This window comes from Phyllostomus hastatus, unplaced genomic scaffold (assembly GCF_019186645.2).
Source record: "Phyllostomus hastatus isolate PE091 unplaced genomic scaffold, TTU_PhHast_1.1 phas_scaffold_129, whole genome shotgun sequence".
Classification (NCBI taxonomy): Eukaryota; Metazoa; Chordata; class Mammalia; order Chiroptera; family Phyllostomidae; genus Phyllostomus; species Phyllostomus hastatus.
The window spans coordinates 21587641-21614905 of NW_025334009.1; the positions used below are offsets into that span (position 1 = coordinate 21587641).

Genomic DNA, 27265 nt, shown 5'->3' on the forward strand with positions numbered 1-27265 from the left:
TGTGGTTTTAATTTGCATTTCCCTCATTGCTAATGATGTTGAACACTTTTTCATGTGCTTATTTGCTCTCTGGATACCCTCTTCAACAAGAATGTTCCTATCTTTTGCCCATTTTCTAATTAGATTGTTTTTTTTTTACTGTTGACTCCCTGGTGTTTTAAAGTAAAGACATTTCATTAAAAGTATAGTTAGATAACAAATAAAGCATTAGTTTGCAAAGAATCTTGTGAATTTTTTTGGAGAATGTTTTACACTTTGATGATTTATAATGCTGATAAGAAGTATCTACTTGGGTCATGTCTGTCAACCTCTTTGCTGACAAGTGGTCATGAAGAAACCACACTGAATTAAGCAGGCAGGCTGATTGTTCTACATGTTCTAATGCTGCGGACCCCCACAAGTGCCTTCTGAAGCTGGAAAAGATTCACGAACTCAGAGTTTTAAGAAGTGTCATATACTTACCAAAGGCAATGGAAGCCATGACCTCTCTGGGGTTCCCTCATCATATTCCTACTTCTGATACCACACCTGCCACAGGACCTCCTCACCAAGTCATCAGTTTCTCATGAAAATATTTTCTTTCACAGGATGTCCAATGCGGTGCTTGGCACACAGAAAGAGGCCACTGTTCACTGAACAAATGCTCATGCATCACAGGCTACTGTTCAGCCAGGGAAGTCTCTCTCTAAGGAGTTGTAACATATTGTTCTTCAGGGAAAGGAACAGTTTAGAGCCATAACTTATAGTGGACTGAAAGCTGAAAAATTGCAGAAAATATCCTGAGGAAGCTGAAGATATTTTTACTATCTTTCTATGCTATAATGTTACTTTAATAAATTGCCCTGTAGATTAAGATATATCAGAAGTGAAACCAATCACTATATCAGAGGTTAAACCAATAATAAAAAATATTCAGTATGCATTCAACCTGTGTTGAACCCAACATAAATTTTTTTATTATTGCTATCGCCTAATTAAATGTTAAAAAGAACTTAAAAATGTGTGGCCTGGTCACGTGAGCAAATGTGTTTCCCAATCAAGGCAAAAACTTGCTAATAAAAGCCCTTGAAACACCCAGCATTCTCTCCCAGACGCTGTCAACACACACGAAAGAAATGAGGAAGAAGGATCCATGCAAACTGGTGAGATACTGTCTGCAGTTTTTGGACATCAGTGACACAGCAACAGAAAATATCAGTGGATCTGCTACTGTTTGGAGATTTTCAGAGGCCAGGAAAGCACCCTCCTCCCACCCTCAGCCTACAGAAGACGAATTTGATTCTGACTCAATTTTCAAGAAAGCCCATCACATTATATCTTATTTTGGGTCTGGGTTGTGGAACATTCTTCACTTCACCTTTGTGACAAATAAACACATAATGAAAAAAAAGCTGTAAAGGAAATTCTGGTTTCACTGCAGGGATTAACACTCATTGAGTTCTGTCTGTCGCAACCTACTCTTGCATTTGCGTTTATCACCGTTTTGAAGCACAGCTTAACACCGATGTTTACAGCGATAGCTATCATTCCTCAAGGAGAGGTGACAGTACATTGAGAACAGTGTTTTCAAAGGCAGGGAAGACAGCACGCTTCAGAAGAGTTTTCATTCACTAAGAAAATTTTAAAAAATGATTTGGACACAGTGAAACAGAAAACTTATCTACCCAGAATGGTTAATTCTTTCAAAAACATGTGTATATCAAATATGGTCAATTTGCTTTTTTTTTCAAAGGTTTGTTTTATTAGCGACTTTTTCATTATGTTTTCTATTCCCTCTTTGTCTCTGCAAGCGATTATCTTGTCCCCTTTGATCTGTTCAATTGCCCCAAATTCCGCAAACGGGGCTCTACCTGGTTATCCCTCCAGGTGGGCCTGAGTCAGAGTGTGGCTGTCATCACTGAATGTGAGCTCACCCTCAGTGCGCATTACTGATTTCTCTGTAGAATTCCCTACACCAGTCTGAGACTGGACTGGATCATATATGCCAATATGTAAGGCAATAAAAACAATCCATTAGGAAGAGTAGGCTTACATTAAATCTTCATAAAAATCCCTTATATCTCAGTTTCTTTATTTTGAACAAGATACTATCTGGTACAGGCACAGTAGCCTGGAACCAGCTCAATCAGTACTTGCTGGGCAAGTGTATGCAGTGTATGCAGGTCTCCTTCCTCGAACAGTTAAAAAGTAACAGAGGAAAATTCTGAAATTTAACAGAGCTCTAGAAGTAGGACATTCCTAAGAGTACAGCTTTACCATTTGAAGGCTTAGATTTAACGGCCGTTTTAAAAGTAGTTTTAAAAAGCAATGCAGTGCTTTAAAATAACTTAGAAATTTTAAAAAAAGGCTGGCTGTATGAATTTTTATTTTTTTATTTTTATTTTTTTTAAGATTTTATTCATTTATTTTTAGAGAGAAAAGGGAGGGAGATAGAGAGAGAGAGAAACATCAATGTGTAGTTGCTGGGGGTCATGGCCTGCAACCCAGGCATGTACCCTGGCTGGGAATCGAACCTGTGACACTTTGGTTCGCAGCCCGCTCTCAATCCACTGAGCTACGCCAGCCAGGACTGAGTTTTTATTTTTATAAATAGGTTTTGATGGTTAAAAAGTTTTCCAGTAACAATCATATACAGATTCAAAATTGCTGAATCCCAAACACCTGGGGAGCAAATGAAGATGGTCTGGTATCTAAACTTGAACATGTACACAGACTATCACTCATACATCGCCACTGTCTTAATCCACTGAGCACACACACAACAGGCGCTCCACCAACGCCTGGGAGTCCGCCAGAGTCAGAACCCAGAGCTCTTGGAGTTTAACATTCCCACCACGGGCATCACCTCCCCCGCCGCCCGGCCTCCCCAGGATCAGGAACAGATGCTCTTGAACTCTGACCTTAAAACCATCAGGCGGGGCTATGCTGATCCAACAACTCTTATTAATTAGTACTGTATAGAAAAGACAGAGCTTAACCAATTTCCAATGAACCTACATTCCGAAGGAAGGTGATTCATTTCTGATTTGTGGCTACAGAAATGTCTCACATATAACAACGATTAATTACGAAACACAACAGCAGAGGTACTTAAAGGATTTCATGTGAAGTGTATAATAAATAACTGACCCCATGACATTTGCTCTGAAATTAAAACAGTGACATAAATATAAAGGAGAATGCTCTAATTATTTTGTTTATATTTTTTATAGTTCTCACACTACTCAAGGCAATTCCATAAGCTGTAGCATATTTACAGATTTCCTAAATGTAAAATGGAAATAATATACAGGCTTCTTTTAATGCTTGGGAAAGAAGTAATACATTTTATGTTTGTGAGCATATGAAATGGCCATTAAATTTTAAGAGACTGATAATTCAATATACATACAAAACAAGTCAAAGTATTCATAATGACTAGCTAGAAATGACAGTTTGCTTTGTCACATGGTCCACAACAGTGCAGAAGTAAACTATATTTTAACAGAGTCTAAAGTGAAACAATATCTAATTGTTAATGATACAGTAAATTAACAGCAATTATACATTTGGCCGAATGCCCACTCTCTCAGTGAGTGCTACATAAAATACAAAAGACATTCTTTGAAAGTGGCAGAGTGTTTATAAATACCATAAAAGTTTCTGAACCTTGCATGTATAGTAGGGATGGTGATGGTGGTGGTTCTTTATATTTTACATCTTGAAATTAAAAAATCAGGCATGCATATCCCAGAAACTTGTAACCAAAAAGAAAAGAAATAAAGTAAATTTGAAATGGGTAACAACTACGCAATGCTTATGTGCCAGGCACTGTTCTATGTGATGCATTTATTACCTAATTTAATATTTAATCTTCACAATCACCCTGCGAGGCGGGTGCTGTTATTATGCTCTTTTTATGGATAAAGTGACTTGAGACATAGGTTTAAAGGAATTTAAATGCCTTAATTGAGGCAATTCCTATAGTAAGCAAAGAAGTTACAAAGGAAGAAGGAAATAGGAAATAAATGAAAACAGATACACACCAAACCTCTGCATCACAAAAGTTTTTTTTGAAAGTGATAAAAAAAGAAACCCAGGAAGAGAATAATAAAATTTATGTGAACTCTAGATCACAACTGTTTGACTTCAGAGGGAAAAAGCTAATGATAAGGATTCAATAGGTTTTCAGACCAAACTCTGGTAAAATAAGAACTCAGGTCAAAGAGAGGAAATGTTCAGTGGTGCTCATTACTATTATTACTGCTCTTATTACATCAAGTGACCTCTGCGATTACTGGGATTACTGAAAGCAAGAAAACCAAGTCAGGGAAGAAACAGCAACAACCCACAAACAATGTCTTAACTTGACTTGAACACTGCTACTTAAGAGTTACCTCACCTTTGAGCAACTTCAATCTCAGCATCTAGAGCATCCTAGTGAACAGTCTCCAAAGACCTGTGCAGAGTGGCTGTCATGAACTCACCCAATACTCACAATACTGTATACTAAAACTAACAGCTAGCTGGGTAGCTTATTTGAAAAGCAAAATATGATTGACATCTGATTGGAAGAATAAAAAATGGGCACTGAGTGATAAAATGAGGAGCAGTCTCTTCTTAATTCTGTAGTTTTTGATCCGCATGCCATGATGAAAGGGGTCTATTATAAATTTGTGAGAGGGGTGTCACATACTGTTCCACCTTAAACGGGCCCCTCATGAAATGAACCCTCTGTAGAGGACACTACCTAACTTATTCTTAAGTTCACGACACAGCCTTTATGTGATCAACACCATGGAAGCTTTTCTGGTGTACTGTCTGAATGGCTGAGCACACAGAAAAAAGAAGGGGGAAACGGAGACACGATGAGCAACGCGAGCTGCGATCCCCCCAAACAGGCACGTAGGGAAGGGGGCCCAGGCTCTGCAGGTGAAGAACCGCCAGCAGAGGCTGACAGACCATTTCTGATCGTGGCCTTCATCCCCTCCGGAACCCACCTGCTGAAGAGATGAGAGAGAGGAGAAGGAACTCTCTAGACTTTCAACAGAATGGCCCTTGAATGATTCCTTGGGCCCAGGCATCTGGAAGGAAGGGTGTGAGTCCCGCCCCCCCCGCCCCCAGCCCCTTACCTAAAAAAAAGAGGCACACAGGCTTTCACCTGATGACAGAAGTGCATGACTACCCACATATCTCTTTCTGTCCTCCTGGTAAGTACTCCAGAATTAGTTGTTTACTGAAGGAATATTTAGTATTACGAAGGATCCCTCAAATCTTATTTTTGTCTAATGATAACTATATGTGTTTGTTTTCTTTTTAAATTTTCACGTCTATTATTTTTATGCCAGCAAATCTCTTTCCGTCTCTTCTGTCCCTCTCCTATTCTTTATATGTTCTCATTTTAATCTCTGTTTCCATTCTGTGATGTCCGACATTGTCTCTCTAGTCTCTGTTTCCATCTTCTAGGTCATCTCGCTTCACACACGTCTCCAGGCTTCTGAAGCCTGTTCCAGCATCATCCTTTCCCCTCCAGTGTTCTCTGTGAGACTACAAAAACCCAAACCAAAACACAACAGGCTAATTTTCCCTAAGGCTGTGTGGAAATGCTATATGTTTCTTTTTTTAATTTTTTTTTAAAGATTTTATTTATTTACTTTTAGAGAGAGAAGGGAGGGAGATAGAGAGAGAGAGAGAGAGAAACATCAATGTGTGGTTGCTAGGGGTTATGGCCTGCAACCCAGGCATGTACCCTGGCTGGGAATCGAACCTGCGACACTTTGGTTCGCAGCCCGCTCTCAATCCACTGAGCTATGCCAGCCAGGGCGAAATGCTGTATGTTTCTAAAAAAGGAGTCAAATAGCAATGATTCAGAATTGTGTGGAAAAAATATACTCCCACTTTATAATGTCCTATTCCTGCTGTCTGAATCCCAATCCCTACCCCCCCCCCCGCCCCCACCCCGCCCCCGAAGTCGTATCTTAACTCCAGGAGGCTTTTTTCTTTCCCTGTGATTTGCAGCATCAACTTTGCAGTGTGCAGAGAACTGGCTGCTGTGGCACAACAAAAAATATTATCTTTTAAAAGCAAACAACTGTACCACATGTGGCTTTTAAATAGTGCCAACTTCAGTGTACAAAATGCATAGCTGTATGCAGACCTAAATAAAGATTTAAAGAATGAATTTTTGTAACAGGCCAACAATGGATGTTATCTATAAAGGGAACAAATTTATGTAAGATCCTCAAGAGCAAGGATTTTATGATACTGATTTTTATCCCCTGCAGGGGATAGTAGGGTGTTAACATGTATTTGCTCAATAAACCAGTGAAAAGCATAGAACATTTACACTTGAAAAGAGACCACACAAACTTATGACTAGAAAGACAACTGATCGAGAACTTCTGATGTTCCAACAATTAGGGTCACACTGCCTTTTATTAAAGCGGAGGGTAATCAACTGACAGGTGTAAAATTTATAGAGGAAATGTATTGTTAGTTATTCAAATTTTTGTTAGGGCACCTTTCCAAGTTTTGTGATTAACATTTTCATCAGTGGTGATTATAATAGTCTTAAACATTAATTTTAAATTTCAGTTTGAGTCATGTACTTCTGACATTATTAAAAGAATGTACTTTTCTTTAAACGTTTGCCTAGGTCCGTTTTTCATTATTTTTCTCCTTTCCCAGTCAGAATTACTTAGTGATATAAACAGATGAAAGAACAAAGGAGTAAAACTCCCGTCTGTGGTCAAGTCCAGCACACCATCCCAGGAAGGCGGTTACGTTCACCATCACACTGACACGCGCTCAGGTTTGCAAAGACACACTGCACGTCTTCAGAGGTCCCGCAACTCTAATGGATGGACGGTTACGTCTTCTTAGATGTGGTAAAACTCTTATCAGGTATGTGCTTAAAGTCTGCATCATTACTTTATAGTCACACGATAGAATATTTCTGGCCTAGCGAGGAGTAAACTGTATTGTTCACTGACCATAAAAAGCAACTCACGAAAGAGGTCAACAATAGAGGAAAAAAGAATACATCTCATTTCATGAAATTCTCTAGTTATTACATTTTCATTATCAAACATTTTAAGCCAAATCTTGAGTTTGATATTAGAGTGTAGAAAGAGTAGTTTCTCAAACACTGTTGACTAATGTAACACACATTTTTCTCACTTTATATCTAGCTTAGTGAAGGAACAAGAAGACACCCTGTCTGTAGATACTACCGGTACAAGATACTGCTGCCACAGAATTAGGCTTTTTTCATCTCTAACAGTAACGGAGAAGGGTGGAAACATATCTCCCCTTCACCATTTTGCCTTACAGATTTGGCTTATGGTGATAATGCAGTATCACTGAAGCAATCCCACAAACTGAAGTTTTGTGTGCTGCATTGGGAAGATGGTTTTGCATTATTTTTATGAGTAAACTTAATACTGCTGCCTGATTGAAAAAAAAATATATATATACATATTCTTTCTATTATTTTTGTCTGTATTTGTTACTTCACATGATCTCTTATTTTTTGTATTTTAAAAACAGCTTGACGGAGATGTAACTGAGATACGATAAACTAGACATACCAAAAATGTACAATTAGCAAAGTTTTGACATCTTTACATTTCCACACAATCTCTTAAGGAAAATAAACAAAGTTGCTATTAAACCTTCGACCTGGAAATGTGGCAAGGGGGCACTGTGACTGACATTTACAATAACACAGTCGACTCTCTCTGCCAGCGCCTCTGCTTCTACAGCATGCATTCAGCTTCAGTATCTTTTTTTTTTTTGACTAGAATAATATCGAGAAGTATACTCCTTAGGAAATTAATCTGGTTACTTCATTTTAGTGTGTATTTTTATTTTTAATTAATAGGAATGTATTAATTTAAATGTCCCTCTTTCTCTCATTAAAAAAAACTTTTTTACAGTGAGTTTATGGTATTGGCAATACATATGTACTAAACGAATTCCCTGCAAGAGATGGTGTCCATTTCTGGTGAGGAGGGAAAGCTTGTACTTTCCATACTTCAAAATATTGTCATTCTGCACCTCGATAAACGTATATTCTCTTCTTTCCTCCGTCAAGGACCAGCTAAATCACATTTGCATTAGGAATTCTCCCCCTGCTACTCTCAGCTGGTCTGATAACAGTGGTCCAAAATGTGGGGCTGTACATGTGTGTATGCACTTAATGAGAAAATGCTTCCTACCTTATTTTGCTTTATATATTATTCTTTTTATTAAAAAATTAAAATTTATGATGAACAGACCTACCAATTGTTAACAGATTATTTTTCTATTTTCGAAGTTTCAAATGATGTCTAAATATACTGCTTTGGATGTGATGCCCCTTTAAATTCAAATTCCATATATGCAATAGATTAGCATGTTTGGGACAGGGTTGGGAGAACAAGCTTGCTTTTTTCCCACTTCAAACTTCTGCCACCCTGCATCCTGAGAACTCAGTATCTTCTTTTATCTATGGAAAAGCTATCCATCTTTTATGGAACGTTCCTTTGCCATTTCCAGTCATAGTGCCCAATTCCTTTTCTGAACTTTTATTACATTTAAACTTAACCTTTTGTGTACATGTATAGTTCTTTTTTCCTACCTAGATTGAAGGTCACCAGAATGTGCGGCACAGAGGAGATTTTTTTTTTGCAATATCCCTGGCATCACACACTGCCACACATCGAACAGGGCGAGGACATATATTTACTGAGCAAATAAATGGTGCTTCTCTGTAAGAAGCCTTTGACTATCAAATGGTTGTGTTCCTCCTCAACCCCCAACTAGGCGTCAAAGTAGGAGTGGAAGAGGAAAAAGTTTTCTCTGAATGTATTTACTGATTTTCTATTTGATTTGCATTTAAATTTTACTTTTATTTAGATATTTTAGGATGCTTAACCTCAGGAGTATGCTTGATATGACCAGACAGTGGTTTTGATACTGGTTTAGAGTTACCTAGTGTGGACAGTGACCAATCCCTTTATAGGCCCCAAATACTTGCTCAAACACAGCTCAAGTTAATCAATAGCATTTATATAAGAAAATATAAACCAGAAGGTGATACTCCTTTTCTGAGATGATGCTGCAGTGAATATGTCATAAATTTTGTTCCTTTCCTCTTTGTACTTACTGCTAAGAATTTCAAAATAATCAATTAGCCTGTAAACAAACCAAGAAGGTATTTATTGATGCCTACAGTCTAAATAGGTAGGTATTAAGAACCAGGGAAGATATAAAAGTATAAAATGATTTCTGGCTCTGAGGAATGTTTGCTGTCAATTATAAAGATAAAAGCCTTCAATTTAGATGGAACAAAGGAACATTAGAGATAAATTTTCATTTATTCAACAAATATCCACTGACTCTCTTCTAACTGCAGAGCACTGCCTGGAATTAAGGAGCTTGGAGATGGTGGGTGGGAGAAAGAAGCCAGGATGCTCATGCGGAGTCCTGAACCTGAGTTGCCTCACCATGTAGCAGAGAGATAAGAGAATCACACAGACAACAACCGTGAAATGTTACGTGAGAGGAACTCAGGGCTCTGGAGTTCAGATCGGCATAGATGACATCTGGCTGGGGAGAATCCCAGAAGGCATTATAAAAGAGGCAGGTACAAACCAAATTTTAAAGGATTGGCATAGGGAGGGTTTGTGGGTTATCTCTTCACCCCTTTTCTAAATTGCTCACCAAGAAGATGACTGATGTCAAATGTGTCTATGAGAAAACTGCTCACTGTGTCATCATCACGACCTGCAGTTACTGGCTTGGTACATTCTCGGCTGCAGAGCAATGACTGTGCCCAAAAGCTTAGATCGTCAGAAACAATACAAAGGGATACTAATGCATCCTGCAACAAACAGGGGTGTTAACATGAGAGATAGTTATGGAGCAGACACCACCCCGATCAGTTCCTCTATCTCCCCCTTCCTTCTCCTTGCCACTACGATAGTTCAGGCATGCGTAAGCACTGCGTGAGATTATTCCAACTGCCTCCCTTCAGGACACTTTTTCTTTGGTTTCTCCTTCCCCTTGCAATGCACCATTTGCCTCAAGGGTGATCTTTACCTCCACATGCTTATTGCTTACAGGGTGAACTCTACATTTCCAGAGGGGGCACACTGGCCCAATGAGGCAAGTTCCTGGTTCCACGGAACACTTTACCCTGAATAAGTCCCACATTGCAGTCCTCTGTGCGTGCTGATTTTTTTTTTTGTCAGAAATACTACTTCTTTTCTCCAAGGGGAGCGGAGCTGCTCCCATCCTTCAGGTGCTCTTTCTCTGGTGTTCCCACTGCACGGTTATCCTTGCTAGTCACTGACGGGTCTGTTCCCCGCTGGTCATAGCTTCCATGAGGGCCAGGGTGGATCTCCTTTACTCCAGGGCAGGTACCAGTTCCTACCTTTACCCTTTAATTGTCTTAAAAGCCTGCCATTGAAATAACCTCATGGGTTTAGAACCAGCCAGCAGGAACAACAAAAACCCAATTAAAAACAAAACCAAAAAATATAAAGAAAGTAAGTTTCCTCTAGCAAGAATGTGGCAAGTTAAAAAAGAGAACCACTCCTTAAAGTAGGTAACAGTGAAATGTTAACAGATGGCAGAGAGAAGGCAAAGGTTTTCAACTGTATTCGATTACACTCAAGTTTATTTCTTTTGTTAACAAAAGTATCACTTTTAACAAACTTCCAGAAAGGATGATGAAGCAGGTAGTTTGCTGGTGCTTGGACTGTGAGGTGGTGATCGACGGGGACCGAGGACGGACACGCTGAACACAGACACGCTGAACACAGACACGCTGAACACCGTGCCGAGGGCCACGCCTTTTCCCCTTTCAATATGGTTATTAAAATTTCGGGTTGGGGAATAGAGCAGACATCGAACATCTGAACTCCACCTTGGTTTCAGTGTGAGGTCTTCTAATACATCTTTCAAAGAATGTGCTAGGTCAAGTGATAGACCGAGGGCCACAAGCAGATTCACCCTGAATGCTGGTATTGTGCCAACTGGTTACACCTGAGTTGATCATACAATTCTTTGGTTACACCCCTTCACAACTTCTTGCCATTTCAGTAGGTATACACACAAGTAAACGTCTCAGATGTTTTCCTCCTTCACCACTGTCAATGGCACTGACATAGTGCCAAAATGCACACAGCAGGCTGGCAGTCATAAATTTGACTTTTATGCCTTAGGGAGGTATTATCTATGTGATTGCAAACAGTGGGGTCCAAAAGCAAATCGGGCTGTTGCAAACTGCATTGTGAGTGTATACTTGTAGACAAGAAAGAGAATTCCAGCCTAGACAATAACCCAGTTTGGTACATGTGGGACAGGCTCAGGAAGCAAAGTTTAGCAGATCTGCTGACTGACCAAATAACCTGGGGGCACGAAAAAGCTCTGTAGTGGAATGATGTGTAATTACTCCTGCCTTTTCCAACATCTCCCCAATAACTAAAATAAAGACATAAGAAACACACTTATCAAAGCTATGAATAACATACCAGTCAGAAGAGAAGAAGCAAAAGATCTAAACATGTCAAACTATAGGTTAAAACAAACAAAAATTCAACAGAAAAAATACATTTAGGTTCAAAGCAATATTTTTTACAAGATGGAGGAGATCTGGATTAAATGTAAGAATATAGGGCTTTTAAAATGGAAACTATTGGAAAAATATAACACATATAAAGGACACAAGCCATCAGCACACAGCTTGACAAATTTTTACAAAGTGAACACACATGAGTAACTGCAACCTAGAACAAAATGTAGAATTGTTAGCACCCCCAAAATCTCACTTGTTTCTTCCCATCCCAAATGTAACCACTATTCTGACTCCTACCTCTCTATACAGTAGTTTTTCATGTTTTTGAACCGATATAAATGAAATCACACAGTACATATTCTTTAGTATCGTCTTTCTTTCAATATCATGTTTGTGAAGTTCGTATGTATTGTTCATTGTTGTGTTTTTAATTGTTGTGCTCATCGCACTGTTATATAATATTCCACTGTACAAATATACCATAATTTATTTATCCTTTCTACTACACTTGCATTTCCACCCCAGGAATTTTCTGTTTCAATAAAGCTGAAGTGACAGTTGTGCAATGGGGCAAGGCAGAAGCAAAGACAAAGTTTCCATGTTTTCTTTGCTGAAGCCTGGCTCTGAAAACAGCCACACACAGTGGTTTGGCTTTCACGTGACGTCTATAGCTGTAAAAAAGGCACAGAAAAGGATATATTCATACTATATTACTGAAAGTAGACAGCTACAGTTAAAGATACTTGATTATTGGATTCTAGTATTTTTTCCCTTTGCAAAATTTGGCCCATATGCTGAGCATTATTTGAAGCCTATATTTAAAAATACAAATTATTTGCTTGTAACTTGTGTCAACAGATGGGCTGCATGAAATATAACCCAGATACTTATAAAACCAAGAACATTTCAAACAAGATAGAAATAAAAACTCAAGATTTTCCTTTAACATGGATTAATTTCTTGCCAATAAGTTTCAGGCCAATATCTGTATCACTTTATTTTAAGCATTTTAAGGTAAATTATATTACTTTTCACTATTTTAAAATAAAGTGCATTGCTTTCTACTGGGTCTGCTTGGGTGCCCTCAGGACAAACACCTTCACGGAGAAGGCAGACCCTGGCCTCCGGGTGTACCCAACTCTGTGGGAAAGAATGCGAAGGTGCACACATGTGCACCCACGTGCACACGCTGAGCGTTTCAACACTCCAACAGAGCACAGATTTCTTACGTGTTAAAGGCACGATAAAGCAAAATGAGTATTTGGTTTTTCAAAAATACTATTTGCCAGGTACTACAAGACAAAAAAAAGTCTTTGTCCTCAGCTCAGTCTAATATGAGTAGGCAGAAAATAAAACCAGCCAACAAATTAAGTACAAATGTCAGACTGTGAAATGTTTCATGAAAGAAGTTATCCGGCTGTAGTAACAGACAGCAACCAGCGTGGGGCTGTTTAAATAAGATGGCCAGGAAATGCACCTCTCGTCAGATGACCTGAAGATGAGGCCTGCAGAACGCCAAGGCGCTGCTCACTGCTCACAGGACGCCTGGATCAGAGGCGTCCCAGGAAAGGGAGCGGCAACCCTCGGGTCCCGGAGAGCAGGAAGGAGGCCAGGGGGCTGCTGTGCGGTGAGGCGGGTGGAGAGGTCAGGACCGCACTGCAGACCAGTGTAAGAAGTTTCCGTTTTAGTCCAGTGCAGTGGAAAGCCACAAAGAGCTTTAAACAGGGCAGTGACCAATCACTGACAGAGATTAAAGGACTCTTAGAGATTATTCAACTTTCTCTTTTACAGAGCAAAATTCCACGTTCCAGAGTTTAGTGTCATCAAAAGTTATGTGGTTGGAAGCTGTCAAGCGCGTAGGTTACTATAAGCTTTCTTTTCAATAAGAGAAGGGCCAACCTTCAGACACATGAAAAGGTATTCTTACTCATAAGAGACACGGAATTATAATTAACATTCTTTCCTATCTATTAGATTGGTAAAGGTCAAAAAATGTTTGGTGGTGCCACATAGCACTGGTGAGGGTGCAGGGAAGAGGCAGGTGCATCTGAGCTGGAGTGTTGACTGGGTACGACTTCTGCAGAGCAGTCTGGCAGTACCTACTGACATGGAACACTTCATACAGTCTTCACTGTAACAATTCCAACTCTAGGAACTTATCCTACAAACATATTTACACAAGTCCGCAAAGACATTATGTGCAAAGATACTAAGTGAAACATTATTTGTGATGGCAAAATACTGGAAATAATCTGTGTACTCACTGCAGGGAACCTGGTGAATAGATTATGGTACATCCATTCAAAGAAATATAGCATGGGGCAAAAGCAGGGTTATAGTTGTGAGTACTTGAAACAGAGTTTATTTCTGTATCGTTATTTATTAATTATTGAATTATTTTCCTCATAAAAAACTGTAACCCTACTTTTCCCCCTCCTGTATAATGGAGCTGATCTATATATATATGAATACGGGATAATCTTGAAGATGATAAGTGAAGAAAGCAAATGAAGAAAAATAAGTCTTTGGAAGGGGAATGAAATGACTAGGCAACAGGTAGGAAGACTTAAGTTTACCGTACATCTTTTGTGTTGTTAAGAACATTTTACTGCATGTATGTGTGTATGCATATATATCACCTATTAAAGTTTTAATGTAAAATTTTTTTGTTGGTTTTAGAGAGAAGAAGGGGGAGGGAGAAGGAGGAGAGAGGAGGAAGGAAGGGAGAGAGAGAGAGAAACACTGATTTGTTGTTCCACTTACTTATGCATTCATTGGTTGTTTCTTGTATGTGCCCTGACCAGGGATCGAACTTGCAGCCTTGGTGTATCAGAACAATGCTCCAACCAAATGAGCTACCCAGTCAGGGTGAGAAACTATGTTTTAAAATAAGATAATCTGGTTTTAAAAGCAAACCACCAAAGAATAAGTGATTTTTTTACATTTTTTATTGATTTTTAGAAAGAAGGAGGAGGGGGAGAGAGGGAGAAATACTGATCTGTTGCTCCACTTATTTATGCATTCATTGGTTGATTCTCATGTGTCCTGACTGGGGATTGAACCTGCAACCTTGGCATATCAGGACAACACTCTAACCAACTGACCTACCCAGCCAGGGTGAATAGGTGATGTTTTCAAGTGAGAAGGGGAACAAGATAAGGAAAAGAAAAGGAAAAGAAGAAAATAACTGGAAGTAACTTGAAATAAACATATATATTATGCTTTATATAATTTCCTTGTTGTATAAACTATTGTTTTATATAATTTACAGGGATAAAAATTAAAGTAAGTTAGTAGACAAGTAAAGGGGAAACACATATGTAATAGATAGGTTTATGATTTGGCAAATGCCCAAAGAAAAAACCTTATTTAACCTAATCTCCACAAAAAGAGTGAAAAGGATGTTTTGCAGTAACTACAGAAAAGAACGCAAGGTAATTTAATAAAGTATGGCTGTTGGCAATAAACTGAATTACTGTGCTTTTAGCAGGATCACTTCACAGCTCAGCTACTTCAGGCGTGAAGAGTGGGGGTTGCTGGACCCGAGAGCAGGAGGCCAGGGGTTCTAATCCTGGCCCTGGCGTTGACTGCCATGTGATCCCAATCACATTACTTAATCTAAGTTTTAGTTTCTTGGGATAATGAAATCTGCCTCTCAAGTGAGAGAATCAAGTAAGATAATGAGTGTAAAGTACAGTATAATGTTAGTGTAAAATATCAGGCATTAAAAATACAGTGTAACGTGGAGCACACAATTCACCATAACCACCATGATGTCAGTGGAATTAGGCACGGAAACGAAGGCCCAAGGGGAGCTTAAAGAAGGTCATTTGGTCCATTCCCCTGCAGAAGTGCCCTTCCACCACAGGTAATTGTTTTGATTTATTTCAGTCCTTATTTAGGCCCTTGTGGGAAGATTAATTTATCTGACTGCTTTAATTGTTCATGCTTTTATGATTTATTAACTAATGAGTCTCTTAATAAGAATATGATATTTTGTGAGGCATTATTCTGTACTCTATGTGGAAGATAACTTCCCAATTCTGAAACACTGAGAACATAATGAAAAAGAGAAAATGTGAGTTTTGTTAATCTTTTCAAACATCAGTTTTTGGGAAATCCATTCTGGAAATTTATAGCTCCAAAAACCCAGTTTGGGTGGGATACTGCCCATTTTTGTAGGTGAGGCCATTTATTCTAGAATTCTGACCCCCCCCCCGCCCCCGCCACCCCATCTGTGTCTCTAGCTCACATCCCTCACGTGAACTGTAGATCTGTAAAGCTGCCTAATGAACACTTTCCACCCGGACATCCTACTGGTTCTTTGCAGGAAATGTTTCCACTTGGTCATTCAAATGAGCAACCACAGAGTTCTCACAGATGTCTCAAATCAGACACCACTGGATACAAATGATACTTCTGAAATAGTGCTCCAGGGGACATTTAGCAGTAACTGGAGACATTTTTTGTTACAAATTGTGTATGTGGGGGAGAGACTGCTATTGGCGCCCAGTGGGTAAAGCCAGGGATGCATCTCACAATGGAAAGAATAGCCCTCCCTGACAAACACCTATCTAGTCCAAGGTGTCAATCACGTGCTGAAGTTGAAAAATCCTGCTCTATCATAGTTGGAATGTGAACTCTATGCAAGATGAGAGACCTCTGTATGTTCAGTATCTGGACTAGTATATGGCACACACATATTTACTGAATAAACAAATGAAAAAAAAAAACCCCTCATATAAGGGGGACTCCCAAAACATCAGAATTATCTTCTGGAGGGTAGGCCCATTATAGTACAGGCTCCCCCCACTAGGTGTGTGTTCTAGGAACTCATCTGTATCAGTGCAGCAGCTGGTATTGTTGTGAGAGGCTGCGTTTGGCTTCAGTGATTTTGTTTTGAAAACTCTTTCAACGTGCTTGCCTATTTCACGACGGGTGATTTACAAGTGCACCTGCCCATACCACATTGAGTGTTCAGAAGTTTTTGACAAAAAACTGCACAACCCCTGAGCCCCACCCTCCCTGTTCACCAGATCTTGCCCTGAACAACTTGTTTTGTGTTTTGTGATTAAAAAAAGTCCTCAAAGGGAAATGTTTTACCGATGTGGAAGAGGTGAAACAGAAACACAACAGAAGCACTAAAAGGCATCAAAATTGATGAGTTCAAAAACTGTGGAAAAAATCATCTTGATAAGTGTTGCACCAGATGGAGAGTACTTTGAAGGGGACTTAAGTTTAAACGTGTAAAAATAAATACACAATTTTTTAATAAATAAATTTTGTTTGTTTTTTGGCTCTTCCCTTGTATGTTGTTACCCTGTCTTCATCCTCCAAAATTCAACCTCCATATTTTTCAGCCCGGACTACTGTATCAGCTCCCACCTATTATTCTCCTTGTCTTCATGCTCCCTGGAACTGTGTCTCATTCATCTTTATATATAGGAGACCTTGAAAGTAGTAAGGGCTCAATAAATCTCTGCTTTATAGGTTAGTCTTAAAATGCATTTAAAAAAGCAACCAACTTACAAGAATTTTTGGTAGGTTTCTGCTAACATATTGACACCATACAAAAATGTACCTGATTGCTTAGAATAGCTACCCACACCTGTATGAATCAGTGTAGCTATCTGATCCTCAATCTGTTTATTTCCAACCTTAAAGTCTGACTTTGTTTCTCTTCATTTTCCACAGGGAAAGACCAGTTTATCATACTTCCCCCTGAGTCATGACTACATATGGACTCTGATCTTGGCCAGCTGGGAAGTGAGAACAATCCTTTCTCTAATTTTCCTTGGATCTCCTCTAACAGGAGATCTGTTTAAGCAACTTATCAAGAGCTCCAGCTCCAACTCTAAGAAAAAAAAACCTCAAGGAAAATTAATCATTGCCATACAGGGGTTAATATTTGACTGGTAGGGTAGTCTTAAAAATTAACTCAGACCTCCCTATTGTATCCAAGCTTGAACAAAGTAACATTACACGTAGCTATTCAAACAAGTAACACATCTAAATAAAGTAGAGAATACAATATTTTTTAATGTGTAGAATACCATCTCCCCATCCCAATTCTCAAGTGCATGATAAAATTTGTTTTTAAGCTTACAGACCCTTGCCCTGGCTGGGTAACTCAGCTGACTGGAGTGTCTTCCCATGAGCCAAAGCTGCAGGTTTGATCCCTGGTCAGGGCACATACAAGAATCAACCAATGGATGCATACATGAGTGGAACCTCAGATCGACGTTTTTCTCTCTCCCCACCCTTCTCTTTCTCTCAAAAATCAATGTAAAAAAATCCCTGTCTTATTTAAAACAATTAGACACTTAATGAAGACAGGGTGTCTGTTCTGTGTCTCGATCTGGTTCCACCAGGGGCTCTTTCCTATGAGGTTAGTAAAATGCCAGATTTGAAGCTTTTTCCAACTCAGACGTGCAGAACATTTTTTCCTTTACAAGACTATTCCCTTCACATCACCTTACTGCCCTTGAACTTTCTGTGAGACCTGCAGTGTTTCTGAGTTCCCAGTGTTCTGTTTTCTGGGACTAGTGGGTCCCCACTCTTTGATGTCTGGGATCCTGAAGACTTCATCTTGAAGGTACCCCGCCCTCTTCTCTTCAGAAAACCTTTGTGAGGGGAGTGTCACTCGTCTGGATCTGTGGACCTTTCTTTGGAAAGGTCATCTCTCTGTGATGAGTGAGCTGCCATCTTTCCCTGAGCCTGACAACAACGGAGCTCCTCATTTTCCAAACACCTGACGGCCTCACTCCCGTGCTTTGTTCATTCCACCTCACTGTAAAAAAACATCCTTTGTGAAGGAATTTAGGCCTGTCCACTCCTCCCAGTTACGCCGACAGTAATATCAACAAACACCAATTCCCATTTGGAGTGAGGTCACATTCCATAGAGAAAGGAACTCCAGAGATGGAGGGACATGGCAAGATACTTGTCTGAAACCCTTGCCTCTATGGCAAGGCTGACAGGGGAGTGTCAGTAGGTATCAGAGGGGCCCATCACACACCTACTCCGTCAGAGCTTGGGCAAAGGTGCAGGCAGCTGAGTTGATTCAACCTGAATAGATTATGCTGGCTTGGGCAAAAAGCATTTCAGAGGAGACAAGGGTAAATGAAAGGCCTTTCTTCCAAATTTGGAACTGAATTAGACTATACCAAGCAAGGGAGAGAGGGATTTCCCCCAAATATGACTGAGTATAACTTCCTTTCAGCCTCCTTTTCTATTAGCTTGTAGCCACAGTCAGTTCAGTGTAGAACAAATAAAGTTGGTATCCCTTTACTTAAAAACAAACAAACAAACAAACAAACAAACAAAATTCAGTCCTACTTCTTAATACTTTCTAAACTGGTGGCAGCTGGGGGTGGCAGCTGGACACACAGATGGGTCCACTCTGGGCTGTTTTAAAAGCAGGAAGACAATGACCACTGTTTTGATCCACTTTTATTCATCACATCCATTTAAAGATTTCACACAACATTGAAATGTATCATGGCACACTTTAAAAAGGTTCATCAAAGAGGAGAGTGCACTAAAAAGAGAAACGGCGGACTCTCTCATGACATGCAAGCAATAGCCCAGTTAGGACACTGGGAACGCAGGCTATTTTTGACACTAGTTAAGTGTGAAAATGACCTGCACAATGTGAAATTACTTCTTTAGCTGAAGGCTAGCAAAATCCAGAAATCTGTACTCACTGTTCGACTCTGAAGTCCTGAACACTTCAGTGTCTGTGAACTAGGAACACACTGGAGGAAACTCGGGGTGCCCTTGGAAAGAGGACCCTGGGCCAACGTGAAAGACAAGCGCTTGGAATCTCTTCCTAACGTTCTTCCCTCCTTGTATCACCCCTCTCGTCTCCCTCCCAGCACACCTGGTCTAGAGATTGACCTGTTATAATTAACTTACACCAGAGCATAAAACCTAAGAACGAGTCCTTCTTCCAGAGATTCAGTTTAGAACTGGGTTTGAGTTCCAGTTCTGCTACCTATTTCCCATGTGACCTGCGTACCACTCAGCCACTGCTGGGCCTCAGCTTTCTGATCCACAGGGTGGGGCAGGAGACAATGGATAGTGCCTTTACCGCAAAGTTGCAAGGATTAAATGAACTCAACACATTTCTACTGAATGCCTACTGAATCACCAGGCATTGCTCTAGGTGCTGGGAATACAGGAGAAAGACAGCAAAAGTGATGAACTCCCTGTGACCTTGGAGTTTGCGTGCTAACTGGAGAAAGGGAAACATAATAAATTCATAAACAAAGAAATGTATAATGCAGGAGGGCAAGGTGCTATGGGGAAAAATCAAGTGTGGTTAGTGGTGGCGGGGAAGCTCAGAGAGAGCACAGGTGGTTGGGAGTTGTCGCACAAGAGCTTCTCTGAAAAGGTGACATTTGAGCAGACATGAGAGAAGTGGAGTGAGGCACGGCAGTTGGTGGGGGCAGACCGTGCAGGCAGACAGGAGGGGAGATGCGAAGGCTCTGTGGCAGGAGCATGCTTAGTGTGTGAGTTAAGAGTGAACTGGAGATTGTGAAAACTATATTGTGAACAAGGAGAGTTCTGAAGGGTCTTAAGAACTGACACCACTGACTTACATGACAAGAGGAGCATTCGGTGTAGGGGTGTACACTGCGGGAGGAGTAAGGTGGGAGCAGGGAGACCAGACTTCCTGTGAAAACTGGGGGCGGGGAGCAGTTCTGAACTCGGTGGCTCAGGCCAGAGTGTTACTGTGGAGAAGTGATGAGAAACGGTTGGAGCCTGGATTTGTTTTGAATGTTCATTTTGAGCCAGGAAGACGGGGTCTAGCTAGGCTGCATGAGAGGAGTCAAGGGTGACTGCAAGGTGCTTAGCTTTACCGAGTGGAAAACCTGAGTTTCCATTCATTGAGATGAGGAAGACTGGAGGAGCTGCTTTGGCAGGAGCGGGGTAAGGTTGTGTAATCCGCAGTTTATTTTGGAACAGTTAAGTTTGAGGCGACTGCTGGAAGTTCAACCAGAGCTGTCAAATAGGCAATTCGGTGTGTGTGAAAGCACTTGATTCATGGCCAAGGCTTTGTGTGAATATATGAACTCAGGTTAAAAACAAGTTAATTCATGTTACTCCATGACAAGTGTGTTCTTTCCTCAAGGCCGGAGCAAATGAGTAGACAGTCGGGTTCACAGATGGAAACCATTGCTCCTTCCGACAATCCTGGGGGACACTGTCAACTTTTTTACTCTGAGCAGTAGCAGGAGCACCAAAAACAAGCCAATGATAACAACCTAGTGAGAACAGCATTGTGGAATTCCTTGCTGTACTTCAGATATAAGCCTATCTCTGGCTTTTAAATGGATATCATTGCTTCTCACTGTAACTAGCTAGCTATTTTATTCACTATTAGCCTTGACTTGTCAATTGAAGCTTAAAATCTAATGAGGATAACCAAATGAAGATTTTGAAAATTTGATGGACCTAAAGTATCTATTTTATTGTCTGAAAGCATGTAAAGCCTTTCCTACTAGCTGACATCTCATTAGTAAGCAGTTCATCATTCAATTTTAAAAAAACATACCCCAAACCCCCATTAAACATGTAATATTCTCTGACAGATTTATCTTAAATTATATTTGATAAAATTTGTAATGAAAGAACAAACTATATTAAAAAGGTTTTAGATATTGATATGCATGTGGTTTAGTTTTTATTGTTAGTTTTTAAACATCTTAGGTACAAGTTTTACCATCACTCCATTTTGGAAAATATCTACTGGCATCACCGAAGAAAACGATTCTCCCAGTAATAGATCTAAACACTGAGACAGCACGTCTGAGTAGTGCAGAGGTTGTCCGAGATACTAAAAATAAGTAACAAACACGCTTGATCCTCCTACCGATCTACTTTTAAATCTGCTTAGAATGCCCACTTTTTTTTTTAAATAAAATATCCAGACCCACAGGGTGACAGAAAAAGCCAAACTACGAATTAGCTACCTCTACGTGTTTCTACTGTAAAAACAAAGATCCAGCCCTGGCCGGTGTGGCTCAGTGGACTGAGTGCTGGCCTGAGAACTGAAAGGTCTTCAGTTCGATTCCCAGTCATGGCACATGCCCGGGTTGTGGGCCAGATCTCCAAATGGGGGTGTGCGAGAGGCAACCGATAGATGTATCTCCCCCTCTTTCTCCCTCCCTTCCCCTCTCTCTAAAAATAAATGAATAAAACCTTAAAAAGATAACAACAAAACAAAAATCCAGCCTGTAATCTAACATGACCCCTTAGTTAGGATGTTACATCACTAGAAGCTCGGTAAAACATGAGACATCGTGTCACAATATTTCCAAAGTGTTTTTAGTCGAAAAAAATAACACAGGATGAAAACATTTTATGGTTTTGCTTCTGAATTTTTCAAGTACACTTGCTAATTTTATTAGGTGTGAGACTTAAAAAAAACTTGCACATTATTCACAAAAGCAGAAATAACAGAACAAAAGAAAATGTGAAAATGATTCTACATCTCATCGGTAGTAAAATAAATGAAAATTAAAGCAAGTGCAAGGTATCACTTTTCATCTATTAGAACGGCAGATATTAAAAAAGATGAGGAATTCCGGGAGTGGAGGAGTGTTTCAGACCATAATATTTGGGTGACAGTGATGTAAGCCAACACAATTTTTCTGGTGGGCAATTGGCCCACCTTGATCAAAATTCTACAAGTGTGTGAACCCATCTACCCAAGAGTCCCATGTCAACAAAATTGCCTCAGGAAATAACATTGCAAGTATATAAAAATATGTGATCATAAAGATGTTCATCACATCACGATTATAACAGAATTCTGACAAGAACTTAAATGCCCATTTGCAGAAAATAAATTATATTTGATATATTTATGTAATTGAACACTTCAGAGCCTCAGTAATTGTTATGTAGTTACGTGTTTTTTGGAGACACATATATATAGTGTTGGGTGAATATACAACGTTAGGTAAAAAATTTATTCTTAAATCATGAGGAATATGTCCCAATATTTATGTGCATATAAATCTGTGTGTATACACAAAGACATAGTTGTATGTATACACATGTAGGCAGAGAACAAAAATTTCAAAGAAAAAATGGTATAATTACTTTCTGGATTGAGATTATAGGTAATTTAAAATTTTTCCTTGTACTTATCTATAATTACTTTTTATTCTATTAAAATGTGTAGACATTTGTAAAGTTGAAATACTAAAATATGCATGAGACTTTTAAAACAAAAAAGTATAGGTTTTGAGCACAGAAGTAATTATCTATAAAATAAATAAGAAAATGTAATCCCTGGTACAATATAAAGCAATTTCTCCTTTAAAAAAGAGCTATCTGAAACAGATTCAGAGATAGAGAGCTGGCTAACAGCTGTGGGGTGGGGGCTGAGTGGGGATGATGGAGGAACAGAAAAAAAACAGAAAAAGGAAAAAAGTCCTGGACAGGGACAACATTTGGTGACTGCTGGGGGGGGGTTGGGGGAGGGAAGGAGATATGGGGGCACAAACGGTGAAGGAAGGAGACGTGACTGGGGGTGGCGAACACACAACGCAGTGCACAGATGGTGTGTTGTGGAATCGGGAACCTGAAACCCGTGTAATTTTGTTGACCAGTGTTAGCCCCCCCACAACCAAAATTCAAGGAAAAAAAGTAAGAATAAATAGATATCTGAATTGTAACATTAAAATGTACGTTTACATTGAAAAAGAAATACAGTATTAAAAAACTTGGGAACATACCAGCAATTCATTATGCTTTTCTTTTGGGCCACAATCCATGGTTATTTCTAGAGTTTCATTAAACACATATTTCCCCAGAGAAATAATATTACTAGTGATTAACAATTCCACTCAAAACTTGGTATTAGATACTTAAGATACAATTAATACTGTTATACAAACAAAAATGGTGTAGATTTAGTAAAAGATGCACAAACACACTGATCACATGTATAAAAATAAAGGTACAACAACTGTACTGAGATACAGCATTTGAAAGTACAACAAATACTCAACCTATTTCAATGTAGTATACTACGTATAATGAGCACTGCATACTCATGAACATTGTTTTGCTTGCCTTATTAGAATTTAGGTGAATTGAAGTAATTCATCTCTGATTTTGAAAAATCAGGTGCTGAAGTGTGAGATGTTCAAACTGATGAAGCCCTACTCCCAAAAAGGCCCTGCGGCAAGAAGAGTCATCTAAATCACTCCCCTGACCTTGAAGCAATATACTTGAGTACTATGGTATATACAAGTCCTCCCTAAAGCTTCCAAGTATGAGAGTTTGGGTAAAGTTCATCTCATGAATCCAATCATACTACAGACTAATTTTATGATATGCATATCTGATAACCATTGGATAGCCAATCAGGTTTATTTCTGAACCTCTGCTCTTACCAACAATTCTCCCTGACACCCACTGCTACCTTGGGTTCAGTCTTCAGAGCGCTGGAAAATGCTGACTGAATCAAAACGTGTGCTCAAGGTTGTTGGAAAAGAGCATAGGATGAGGGCAACAGAAGAAAAAAACAAAACTTAACCCCAAACATGGATTATATAGATTAACAGAAGACTAGAAAATGCATAGGCTCAGTACTCGAAAACTCTTAATAAAAGTCTTTGTTTTAGTTAACAGCTGTTGAGACACTCACACACTTTCCTCCTCCCTTAGAGTAATGCGTATCTGCCTACAAAATTCAATTTCTAAAGCTGATAAATTAGTGGTGACAATACGCTCTGAAAAACTTCCTATAGGTTTTTAGTAAATGTGCATTTAAATTGTGATGTGAATGACCAAAGTTTGGTTTTTCTTTGTCCTGAGACATTGCCTTATCAAATTCACTCAGTAGAGGGATTTCATTTTTCTGGTAATATTCTTGAGAGGCATTAATTCGTTTTTTTTTTTTTTTACCACTCCCAGTAGAGGGAAACCAAGTAGCTATTCAAAAGCAGACTGTCCGGCTATGGGTCAGATATTCCTCATGTAGAACTGAAATCTACTTTCCTGTAACTGATGCCCTCCCACTTCTATTTCTGTCCCATCCAGCCATCCAGGGTAGAGCCTAACCCCAGCCCACACCACAGAGTTCCTGAAACATCTGAGCACAGATACAACGTTCCTCCCACGTGCTATTTTTACAATACTCGTAAACCTCCTACAGTGTGGCTGTGTATAACTCAGTGGAAAGTACGCGGTCCCTGGAGTCAGAGGTTCAGTAGATCTTGGTCGTACATTACTGGAAAACCTCTTTAAGCTTCATCATCTGTGAAAGGGAACACCCTAGCCTTACTTGGGTGTTCGGGAGGAGAAATAAGCTGCACAGCTTATGCCCACTACGGTGCTTGACCCAGTGAAGAGACTTGAGACTGCTAAAAGCTCTCTTTCCCTTCCCAGATTATTGGTTTGTCCTTAAAATAAGGAGCTTAGAAGTGAGTGAGGCACCTGAGACACTGTGATTGGTTCAAAGTCCTGGAGATTGTACTTCTAAAAATTTCTCCTTTAGCCTTTAAGAACCTCAAATTCCCATAGTATTTTAGTCAGCCAAGAGCCCACAAATTTTACTTACATGAAAATAAAGCAGGTTTCTCTCTCATCTATCTTGCATCATGATTTCTTTCTGATTCTCAATGAAATAGTACACTTTTAGCCAGGTTAAATTCCATCTTGTTAGTTCTGCCCTATCCTTCCAGTCCATTGAGGCCTTTTCGGAAATGGAATTATTTTAGCTAACTTACTAACTCTCCCTTCTACCTCTGTTTGATCTACACATTTCTGTCATGTAGAACTTGGATGAGCCCACACATTTTCGGACACACTCACAGAACCACAGCAGACCCAGAGGCAGCACGACCACCTGGCCTGAGTGTGCGCCCCTCTCTCCTGCCCTGGACTTCCGTCACCGAGGAGGCTGCCAGAAAGGGTCCTCCTGCCTGCACTGGCGCTGCAACAGGCACTCCCGGTGATTCAGAGGGTGGTCCAAATAGAATGGAAAGACATACGGGGTCTCATTCAGTAGAAGGAGAAAATATCAGTATTAGATGTACTATGGCTTTGTCACCGAAAACCTACCAAATGCAGCTCTGGGTGGTCACCAGTGCCACCAACTCTGTCAGCTTGGATACAACATATTGTGTAAAGTAGTAAGAAAAATAAGCGTTGGAGCCAGACTTCCTGGGTTCAAGTCCTGGTAGCACTATTTGCTTGCTGCATAATAATGAACAACTTATTTAGTTTCTCCACACCTTGATTTCTCCTTTGGTAAAGGAGAATTAATAGTTATTGCTTTTTTAAGAAAGATTTTATTTATTTATTTTTAGAGAGGGAGAGGGGAGGGAGAAAGGGAGAGAAACATCAATGTGTGGTTGCCTCTCCTGTGCTCCCTATTAGGGACCTGGTCTGCAACCCAGGCATGCGTCCTGACTGGGAACTGAACCTGCAACCCTTCAGTTCACAGGCCAGCACTCAAGCCACTGAGCCATACCAGCCAGGGCGTTTTTGTTTTGAATTCAAAACAATATACAAGCATCAATGGAATAGAAGAAAGAAAGGAAGAGAGGGGAAAAGCAGGAGAAAGGGAAGATAATTACAGAAAGTCAGGGTGAAGGTCTTATTCTTGCTTTTCTTTTTCTTTTTTTAGTCCTCCCCTGAGGATATATTTATTAATTTTAGAGAGATAGGAAGTGGGGTGGAGAGAGACTGATTAAGAAACATCCATGTGAGAGAGAAACATCTGGTTGTCTCTCACAGGTGCCATGGCTTAGGTATGTGCTCTGACTGGGAATAAAACCCGCAACCTTTTGGTGCACAGGACAATGCTGCAACCAGCTGAGTGAACAACCCAGCCTGGGCTGCTATTGCCTTTTAAAATTGTTCACTCCAACCTGCAACTCAAATAAGTTTTACTTCCTTCTACACTGAGAGGTAAGTCATGTTGAATGAGAATTCTTTCTTGGTACTCAATACATGGAGTCAGTGTCCTCAGGGTCTTTTCCTTTCCAAAGTGGAGAGCAAATTTACACTTGTCAAATGACTGACTTATAGGCAATAGAAAGGAATGTAGAGAATTCTGAAAGTACATAATCTCAATTTAAATAAGTGCACATTCTCCCGTGTTCTCATTACATTGTACTCTTGCACTTTCTCTAGTCATTTATTATGCATTTCAATTAATCAATCATTTGCACTAATGGACTATTAAAACACCTCTTTACTGAATTTTCTTGGCATGATTTTTAAAGTCCTGTGGGTCACACTTTCCGTCCCAGTGCACATGTCTCCTTCGGGAGAGCAGCTGAACAGCGGAGCCCCAAACTCAAAGCTCCACAGCTGGTGCCATAAGCCTGGCCTTGCGGGGGCTCCCTCCACCTTTAGTCTGGTTCAGGGGGCTTGGCTCTGGCTTCAAGCTCCAGGGCTGGCCGCAGCCCAGTGTGACTCCCCTACGTTCAGCCCTAACATGCTGTCTAATGTTACACTTAAACATACACCACAGAAAGGGGACCCTGAGAAAGGACGAGAAAAAGTGACGAGATGTGAATAAAGGCCTTGGTGTGGGGGAGGAATAACCTGTAATTTTGCGCATTCTGCCCTCTTTTACACACACTCAGCCCTGGGACGTTGTCTATGCTAACAGAATAGACATTGATTCCTGCACTGATATATTTAAGAATATGTATGTATATACACATATATAACAACATATATTGCTAA

At 39.9% G+C, this 27265-nt stretch overlaps 1 protein-coding gene across 1 annotated transcript in view; it reads right to left on the reverse strand.

Annotated features, from left to right (window-relative positions):
- LOC123830592 (ubiquitin-conjugating enzyme E2 E2) overlaps positions 1-27265 on the reverse strand; it is a 260315-nt gene that overhangs the window by 41664 nt on the left and 191386 nt on the right. The window lies entirely within an intron of this gene.